Source organism: Haplochromis burtoni, unplaced genomic scaffold (genome assembly GCF_018398535.1).
Source record: "Haplochromis burtoni strain Fernald_Lab_line unplaced genomic scaffold, NCSU_Asbu1 Contig_195, whole genome shotgun sequence".
Lineage (NCBI taxonomy): Eukaryota > Metazoa > Chordata > Actinopteri > Cichliformes > Cichlidae > Haplochromis > Haplochromis burtoni.
Genome location: NW_024582556.1, coordinates 1106233 through 1116495, shown reverse-complemented (window position 1 = coordinate 1116495; position 10263 = coordinate 1106233). Strand labels below are relative to the sequence as shown.

The 10263-nt window shown below is 38.9% G+C and overlaps 2 long non-coding RNA genes across 4 annotated transcripts; one reads left to right on the top strand and one right to left on the bottom strand.

Annotated features, from left to right (window-relative positions):
- Positions 1 to 6: 6 nt before the first annotated feature.
- On the bottom strand, positions 7 to 3635 carry LOC121815369. The gene is made up of 3 exons (XR_006055019.1): positions 3469 to 3635; positions 2638 to 2738; positions 7 to 1235 (listed from the first exon to the last, which is right to left on the bottom strand). It is a non-coding gene; the product is annotated as an uncharacterized LOC121815369 (long non-coding RNA).
- Positions 3588 to 9040, top strand: LOC106633471. 3 transcript variants are annotated; one of them, XR_006055016.1, is made up of 16 exons: positions 3588 to 3673; positions 3770 to 3832; positions 4745 to 5000; positions 5736 to 5919; positions 6001 to 6145; positions 6248 to 6310; positions 6406 to 6529; positions 6926 to 7068; positions 7247 to 7309; positions 7404 to 7527; positions 7639 to 7781; positions 7952 to 8014; positions 8109 to 8232; positions 8339 to 8481; positions 8616 to 8747; positions 8863 to 9040. It is a non-coding gene; the product is annotated as an interleukin-1 receptor type 2 (long non-coding RNA). The 3 variants fall into 3 exon arrangements; XR_006055017.1 differs by having other exon boundaries at positions 3653 to 3832; positions 8867 to 9040; XR_006055018.1 differs by lacking the exons at positions 6406 to 6529; positions 6926 to 7068; positions 7247 to 7309 and having other exon boundaries at positions 3653 to 3832.
- Positions 9041 to 10263: the final 1223 nt, after the last annotated feature.

Below are 10263 nucleotides of genomic sequence, written 5' to 3'. Positions count from 1 at the left end.
AATTCCAATAAAATTGATTCATGTTTGTGGCTGTAATGTGACAAAATGTGGGAAGGTTCAAGGGGGCCGAATACTTTTGCAAGCCACTGTATCATGAATTCAACCTGTCCCAAGCTGCAGTTTCCAACTACTAATGGCTTTACATAAAAAGCACATGCAACAATAAAAACATTATGATCCAGACACATACTCTGTCAATCTGATCGGGCTGTTCATAGCACTTCCTACATTGGAATAAACAACATCACATTGTCAGCACAAACAATCACATGTCTGTCATTACCTGCGAAAAAAGGAAGTGACATCATTTTCATGGGAAAGGTAGTTTTTTTGTTGTTTGTCTTTTTTTCCTCTCCAGGAAATGAAAGTCATGTTTGACTTTCATTTCATTTGCTAATGAAAGTCATGTTTGACTTTGTGCCTCTTTCTTTATTGTTCCCGGGATGCCTAGGCTTGATTGCACTGTTGGAAATAGTTTATTTTGATGCACATGCTGTTTTTGCAAATTGTGCACAATAATATCTATTTTCATGTTTTGCTGCAGTTAATAAAAATTAGTGCATCTTAAAAATGAAATTTAAAGACACTGTGCATTTTTTTGCATTTGCAATTTTGAGTAGAAGAATGTGTAAAATCAAAAACAATTTTCAATTTCTTTGTAGTTTATTGCACTCTTTAGCAATTTATTTAGTTACTATGGACTTAATGCATACATATTATTAAGATTTAGGATATAACAGTTGTAATGATGCATAGAATCTTGAAATGCTCAAAAAAATGGCACTACAGCATGTAAAAATCTAAAGATGAGGTCTGGTGGTTCTATGTTGGGCTTAAAAGGGTTAAATGCCTGTAGTAAGGAGCCTGTTAACAGAGATAAATTGATCAAATTTTAAAAAGGAGTTATACCATTAATTAATGCTATGACTTCTTTGAGCAGTCTTGTAGGGATGGGGTTTAATAGACATGTTGATGGTTTGGAAGAAGTAATTATTGGAGTCAGCTCGGAAAAATCAAGTGCTCTCATTTTAAGCTGTGTTGGTAATTTTGTGGAGCCAGGAGTGTGAGCATAGCATGAGCCACTGGGTCCAAGTCCTCCACCACATCTGACACCAGTTCCACAAACAATTCCAGGACAAGTCCCCATCCATCTGGTCTGACCTGTCCATCCTGTTGCTCCTGTTGAAGCTCTGCTGTCTTGTGCCACTTCTGCACATGCTGCCATCACCTCCCATCTTTTACAAAGAGTGAGCACATGTGATGATTTCTTTGATTAAGATGGGGTAGGACATTAAAAAAAACCTTTCAAAATAAAAGCATGCAAAAATATATCCAAACATGGTATAAGGAGCTTGGAAAGAAAAGCGTCTGGACTTCTTTAAGTTGCTTAAAGACTTTTCACCTCTCATCTGAGAAGCTTCTTCAGTTCTAAAGTGAAATGGTGGAGAGTCCCAGATTTAAGCTCTGTGGGAGTAACCCACCAAGAGGGACAAAGGACCACCTAATGAACCTCTACCTAATCACACAAGCCAAGATGTGAGAACGAGTGTAGGTCACAATCAGCCAAGGTTTCGGGTGAACTCATTGTGAAACCTAGCCCCACCCTGTCATGTGATTTATGAGTTTTCCTAAACAGAAACTTAACAGCATAGTGTATGCTGTACAGCAAGCCTATTCAAATGGCGGCCCGCGGGCCAAATGCGGCCCAGAAGCAACCTGCGAGTGGCCCTGCCTGTGGTCCTGGCAGAAACACAGAGAAAACGCAAAAAATGAATTCATTAATTAATTTTTAAAAAATTAAAAATTCCTACAGCGTAGTGTAGACTGTGAATGCAACACTCCTAGTAGCCTAGCAATATTTAACCCACAATGCACCGTGATGTAAACATATTAAACAATCATCGTAATATATGATGCGACAACAGCATGTCTTTCTCACTCCAAAAGCGCAAAATTGACAATGAAAACTGTCGGTTTAACCCTGCCTGGACTGACAAATACTTATTCATTTTACCGAGTTTAATAATCTTACAACCGGAGTTGTACTACCATGGTGAGGGTCCTGTACAGCCCAAGAGAGAGCTGCAGCATCTTCCCTTCGTGTTTGCTTCTTGGCGAAGAAGAAAAGGCCTTTCACAGATTCTGAAACAATGAAATACTGCATGCTGGCCGTGGTGAGAATAGGTGAATGGGGAATGCTGTATAAAGCTCTTTGAGTGCTCAGCTATGAAAGAACTATTCCAGGTTTATCCTGATATGCTGCATTTGGTTACGCCAAGCATCTCTACTATGGTCCTGCCTGTGCAAGGGACATTGCTCCAGACATCTTGTGGTTTGTTCAGATGCAGTTTTTCTAAATCTAAGCCATGTTGCCATGCTCTTCTTAGAGAGAACAGGCTTTCTCTTTGCAAGCCTGCCAAACAAGTCAGTCCTTTTCTAACTGTGCTATCGTGAACTTTAATATTTCACATGGTAACTGAGCCCTGAGATGTAGCTTTTGTTTGCTTATTGTCCCAATCTCCCACCCAGCTTATTTCTAAGTGTTCCCATCTAAGCATATTTTTTTTTTGTATCTTTAGTTATTTGTTAATCACAGATGATTTGAAAGGCATCCTTATCTGAATTTATTGCTCTTACTTGTGATGGTATTTTCATATTCTTTTGGTTTTCGAAGGAAAAAACCACCAAAAACCAGTTGGCAGAAGCAGGGATGTTACTGCAGAGGTCACTTTCACATCCTGAAAGTAAAAGGATATGAAAGCTGATGTCTTAGTTCTGAAGCTTATCAAATCACAAACACTGCAAAAAAAAAAAAAAAGAAAGAAAAAGAAAAAAAAAAGTTTTGCATTACCACTGTGTTACTGGACTGAGAGCTGCATTTTTTAAAGTATTCATGTCAGTGTGAAGCAACTTTATTCACTGGCCAGGCTGCTAATGCAGATTTGTTTGTATGGGACTGACCACGTCCAGTTTTTGTATGCATTCAAAGTAATACGTTTCTGGAACAATCTTCAAACTTCCCATTACCATATAATTACCTACAGGACTCTGCACTTCACACATATTAGGTGCTGCACATGTTCTAAAGCCCTTTATGGCCACTTTGTCCCAAGTAAAGCTCTCTCTCTCTCTCTCTCTCTCTCTCTCTCACACACACACACACACACACACACACACACACACACACACACACACACACACACAAACAAACAACACACAATCCGGGCAAGCTGTGCTTACAAACAAAGAGATATGTGGGTGGAATCATATCTCTGTCTAACGTTTCGAACAAAACACACACACAAATCATTCACCATAGGGACAATTGTCGGTATATCCACTGCTACACCGCAAATAATAACTGTTGATAATGAATTCTGCAAATTGTATTTTCATAAAAGGTGCACAAATACGGTTTAAAACAGGTTTTTGTTGCAGCCTGGGTGTGACAGGATTAAAGGAACTGACCTGAAATGGCCACCAAAGTGACCAATCACATTAGGACCTCTTCCTTTAGGCCTCGCCCTCCACACGGCTCAGTTGATTCGCGCGAAGCATTCTGCTCCCAGGCAGACACCTGACAGTGCCAAGCTCACAGTAGGCACTCTCGCGCCTGCGATCTCTTATTTGTGCACGCCCCTGAGTTTTACCCTCGAGGATCTCATTTTCGCTCGTGATTATGGTTTTTTTTTTCCTCGGGTGGATATGTTTGTCACTATTTCTTTCTTGGGGAAGTGAAAAGTTTCACTTTCTCTATGTGTCTTCATAGGTGTTCCTCAGACTGACGATATGAAGGGAAAAATACTTCTGGTCCTTTTGTTATTCTGGCCAGGTAAGATTTAGACCTTCACATTTTATAGGTGAAGAGAACTTAAGCAAAGGGTATATAAATCTGTTCCTTTAATAGGCCAGTCATATAGCTAGAATTCCAGCACAGGAGGTCACATACTTGATGGTTTAATAGCTCAGCTAAGGTTTACTGTGTACTTTACCACCTAGCTTTAAAAGGACAATTAATAATTTTGCCTGAATATAAGCACTGGACTCATTTGGAAGAAAGTGGTACAGAACTGTACACCAACATACTGAACTGAAGATTAAACTGATTGGTTCAACAGATATCTCTAAAATGCAGTAGACATAACACTCACTGAACACAAAAAAGAATTAAATAAAAAGAAAAACAGGGCAGATGTTATAATGACTTTCTTTATTCCTTCAAAACCTATAATGAATATGTTCCTGCTTCCACTAGAGGGAGACGAGTTCAAATATATCTAGCATAAAATGACTTGGCTTCGTTTGTGGCTAGCTAAGCTCTACCATGTAAAACTAAGCTGCAATGAAGCTGTAGCCTGTGTCTACCTGCTAGTAAGAACCTTCCTTATGTTTCTCCACCAAATCACAGTGATGCTCATATGACATCAAAAGGGACTTATCCCTCTGGTGATGAACAAAAAAAAATGAAAAGAAGAACAGGGAAACAGAAAAGTGCACAGGATAACGGTTAGTTGTACATTCACAAGGATGAGTCTGCAACTGCTTTATGATGTGTTTGTTAGCTGTGCTGCCTGCACTCTGTGGTGTGGCATTTAAAGATATCTGTGACATCAGCTCATGCTAAAAGTAGAATACTGCTAGTGACTGCACTGCGAAGCCGGAGTTAAATTAATCGGACAAATTTGATCCTTTTAGTCAACAAAGGTGCTTTTTTTTCATATGTCTTTACGAATGTCATTGACAGGTGTGTGCCCACTGAGTTTCCAGGAAGTACATGTCAAGTCAGGTGAGATGGCGGTACTGCAGTGCCCTTCTTACAGAGGGTACAGTGATGGAGATGCTGAGGTGTTCTGGACCAGTCACACCGTGGATGAAATGAAACTCTTCAACATGTCAACATCAGCTGAGCAGAGGCAGATGGGTGTGCTGGTTCATGGAAGAATCCTTGTCATTCTCAGAGCTTCAGTAAACCATCAGGAGAATTACTCCTGCTCTTTTCGGTAAAATTTAATACAATTCCCACATTAACGGTTTAATTATCTAAGACTGACATCAACCAAAGCCACAGGCCTCATTTATGAATAGATGTCGTGCCCACACTGATATAAAGTACTATTTCCTACACTACAGGATACCAGAGCAACTTTTATCTTGTGGTTATTTTTGAAAGCTTGTTATTGAACATCCTTCGGCACCAGAAAAGTGATTTTTATCTTTGTCCTGAACCAGGTTGCATTATGGTGTGAAACATCTATGTGACAATCATCTGAGGTTAGAAGAATCCAAAAGCACAACTGAGGATGCTAGGTTGTCGTAAATGCTAACATCTGCAAAGCAAAGATGCAGGGAGTTGAGGTCATGAACTTGGATGAGTTTAAATAACTGGAGTTAACAATTCAGAGCTATAGACAATGCACAAGAGAGGGAAAGGAGAGAGCACAGGAAGGGTGGAGCGGGTGGAGACTAGTGTCAGGTGATGTGTGACAGAAGGAGAATAGCAAGAGTGAAGGGGAAGGTTTTACAAGATAGGAGTGAGGCCTGCTATGATGTTTGCTTTGGAGACTGTGGAGCTGGCAAAAATAGAGCAGGTGGAGAGTCAAAGATGTGTATGTTTTCACTGGACATGACCAGCATGGCCAGGATCACTAAAGAATCGCACTAATCCAACATTGAACTGATGGATTCAAAAAGAGAAAGAAATTAAATACTTTATATACTTTTTATTTTCTCGACAGTAATTCCAGCAGGCGTTCCTGGATCAACCTCAGAGTATACACAGTGGAGTCCAAAGAGTCTGGAAAAATGATCCAGGACTCTAAAACATGTTACACAGATAAGTCCTGCACTTTATATTGCCATGATGAAAATATTCTCTTTGATACCTGGAATATCACCAGAAACAGCACTACATGTCACAAGGTAAACAGAGCAGATTATGTGAATGAGATCAAAGCAGTGTTTTACTGTTTTTCCATATACAACATATGTGCTATGTTGTAGGAGGGCGAGCCATCTCCAAAAGACGGCTACTTCTCTAGTGTGAAAAAAGAGGACAGTGGCATCTATACCTGCACCTGGTCTTACCTGTATGATGGTCAAATATATAACATGACCTCTATGGTGAAACTTGATGTCCAACCAAGCAGTAAGAAAAACACATTCTGTAAATTTTTATTTTCAAAGACTTTAATATGTGTTTTTCAAAATATCAGCCTTTTTTCTTCTTTTTTTTAAAAAAATTGTGCAGAAATAACTAAGAAAGCAGTGATAATTTCACCAGAGAACAGCCAAGAATTTGATGTAGATTTAGGTGAGTTATTGTCTATAGTCATACACCTTCACACTCTTGGCTAAAGCTTTAATGTTAATCATTAATAAAATCTGTGTAAACTCTGCTTTTTCTAGATTCAACAGTGGTGATTGATTGTAAAGCAGTAACGTCCTCGGACACTGATGACTTGTTCTGGTTAAGCGGCGATTCATTTGTGGAGACAAATAGCACTCTGCCCGTTTTCTATAATTATACATGGTAAATATTTCACACACATATTATGTAACTGTAGGGGCGACCGTGGCTCAGGGGGTTGGGACTTGCATCTGTAACCGGAAGGTCGCCGGTTCGATCCCTGGGCTCTCTGTCCTGGTAGTTGTGTCCTTGGGCAACACACTTTACCCTACTGCCTACTGGTGTTGGCGCGATATGGCAGCCTCGCTTAGGTCAGTCTGACCCAGGGCAGCTGTGGCTACAACTGTAGCTTACCTCCACCAGTGAATGAATAGTGGTATTGTAAAGCGCTTTGGGTTCCTTGAAAAGCGCTATATAAATCCAATCCATTATTATTAACTGATATGCTTTATACAAACGTCACAGCTATCAATTCTGCTTTTAGAGCTGCCTCAATCATGTTGTTCATCTCCGTTTCAGGGTCAACAGCACAGAGGAAATCAGCATGACAGCATCTCTAGTCTTCAGACAAGTGTCAGAGGAGGATCTGTCAAACAATTATACCTGTAAACTGCAATCTGACTATGAAACAAGCTTTGTCACCATCACCCTAAAACAAAACGGTATGGCCAGTTGAACACTTTGAGTCATTTTATAAATAAATATGTCGATGAAACTTGATGTACAGCCAAGTGGTAATAAAACAAGTTTAGTGACATTTTATTTTCAAAAACTTTAACGTGTGCTTTTCAAAAGGTTTTAGATTTTGGCGTTTTTTTTGTTTTGTTTCTTTTTTAATAGAAACTTTTATACCACCAATGATCATTTCACCAAAGAAAAACCAAGAATTTGATGTAGATTTAGGTGAGTTATTGTCTATATTCATACACCTTCACACTCTTGGCTAAAGCTTTAATGTTAATCATTAATAAAATCTGTGTAAACTCTGCTTTTCTAGACTCTACAGTGGTGATTGATTGTAAAGCAGTAACGTCCTCGGACACTGATGACTTGTTCTGGTTAAGCGGCGATTCATTTGTGGAGACAAATAGCACTCTGCCCGTTTTCTATAATTATACATGGTAAATATTTCACACACAGATTATATGTAACTGGTATGTTTTATGTATCCGTCACAACTATGAATTCTGCTTTTAGAGCTGCCTCAATCATGTTGTTCATCTCCTTTTCAGGGTCAACAGCACAGAGGAAATCAGCATGACAGCATCTCTAGTCTTCAGACAAGTGTCAGAGGAGGATCTGTCAAACAATTATACCTGTAAACTGCAATCTGACTATGAAACAAGCTTTGTCACCATCACCCTAAAACAAAACGGTATGGCCAGTTGAACACTTTGAGTCTTTTTATAAATAAATATGTCGATGAAACTTGATGTACAGCCAAGTGGTAATAAAACAAGTTTAGTGACATTTTATTTTCAAAAACTTTATTTGTTCTTTTTGAAAGGTTTTAGATTTTTTTTTATGTTTGTTCTTCTTTAATAGAACCGTTTATACCGCCAGTGATCATTTTACCAAAGAACAACCAAGAATTTGAGGTAGATTTAGGTGAGTTATTGTTTACATCCACATACCTTCACATTCTTGGCTAAAGCTTTAATGTTAATCAGTTATAAAATCTGTGTAAACTCTGCTTTTCTAGACTCTACAGTGGTGATTGATTGTAAAGCAGTCACATCTTCAGACATTGATGACTTGTTCTGGTTAAGCGGCGATTCATTTGTGGAGACAAATAGCACTCTGCCCGTTTTCTATAATTATACATGGTAAATATTTCGCACACAGTTTCTATATAACTGATATGTTTTGTATCTGTCACAGCTTTGAATTCTGCTTTTAGAGCTGCCTCGATGATGTTCATATCATTTTCAGGGTCAACAGCACAGAGGAAATCAATATGACAGCATCTCTAGTCTTCAGACAAGTGTCAGAGGAGGATCTGTCAAACAATTATACCTGTAAACTGCAATCTGACTACCAAACAAGCTTTGTCACCATCACCTTAAAGCAAAAAGGTATGAATCATCATCGCAGAATAATCTGTATTTTTTGTTTGTTTTTCAATAAAGGGTGTCACCGTCATTCTGACCAAATAAAAGTGTCTTAGTGTGTTGTTAATGTTCTGATTACTCTCCATTACTCCCTACAGCTGTTTCACATCTCGCCATGGGTTTATGCATTTTTCTCGCTGTGTTGATGGTATTACCAGTAGCTATTTATACTATGTTTAACATCATTCTTTGGCTGCAAAAAAATCTTGGCTTCTACCACAGAGCCCCAGGTGGGATACTATTTTAAACATGTGTTACAGATTCATATTTTTTTGTCATTTTAACAATAGCATTTTACTGAAGTGAACTTCAGTGTGATTGTTTGTTTTTCTTTGTTATGCTAAGACAGGGAAACTCCATCGTTTGAAGATTCGCTTCTAAACAGAAACAGCAGGAGGCCTTGAGTACAGGTTCATCACCAGGGGCCTCACAGCTCTGCGAGGTTGTGTCACCTGAAATGGCTCCATGTTGCACTCCTCCTCCTTCTGAAAGAAGCTTCGCCATTACCTGCCCGTCCCACAGAGAGCACCCAGAGATTTAATATGAGTATACAGGTAGAGGTACATTCAGAGTTTATTTTAGACACCTGAACATTGCCAGGTGCCAGGCATCCGCCTAGCAACAAAAAAAAATTAAACATATGTCTCTCTTTGTGATATATGGGCCTGTACCAGCTCATATAATGTTTATGGACAGCACACATACTCACACATTGCGTGAGTATGTGTGCAATGCATCTGCAGACATCCACTCATGTGACAGCCTCAAAGCGGCATTTCCCTTTATTAAGGAAAATGTCACAATGTTTCCAGAAAATGTTTAATGTGGTATATTAACCCTGGAAGTTGCTCAACTCTAATTCTGCCATGTATTTAACATGACTTACTTGCTTTAATTTATTGCATCGTAAAGAGCAAAAAAGTTGAAGCTTGTATTGCTCTGAAGTATTGAGGAAAACATCCTATTTTACTGTCACTATATATCAGTCATAAGGCACTGTTCTTATTTCATTATTACTTCATTAGTCTGCATCAGCTTATTATCAATATTATCATGTATCACTTATCATTTAGTAAATCTGCTACAATGGCATTCTAGAGACAATACTCTATCAGTATATCAAATGGGACCACAAGGTGGCATTAAGTCACTGGATGAATGCAAATAAACCTTAGAAGATCATATAAGGGGCAGAATGCTGTTCTTGTGTAATGATGACTTCACATTGACAGTGTTTAAATTAATCTAATGATTGTTTATCTGTTTATAGCTATAATTGTTCAAGCTCATGGGCATTAATTTCTTCCACACAAACTCTCTCAGATATGCTGATTATCGCATTTAATCTCATGTACAACATCAAGAAAAATGCTGTCATTTCCAACCTTCCCTGCAACAGATTAAAGACACAGTACAAAACAGTGCCGTTAAACATACTCTGTAAGAGTAAAAAAGGAAACTCAAATGCTTCAGAAGTGGGAGTTGGTGTGGTTCAACATGTTGTGGATACAGAGATGCTCTTCTGCATAACTTGGTTAACAGGAGGTAATTTGAGCCGTTGTTGCCTTCCTATAAGCTTGAAGGATTCTAGCCATCTGCCCTCCACACACCAATAAGCCATTTTAACCCAGGATTGCACCATTGACATCCAGGAGTCCGAGTTGCAAGAAAGGATTTTTATTTTATATTCGGTGTTATGGTACATGAAGGTTAGCTATGGCAGGGGTTTCTAAAAAAGGGGGGGGG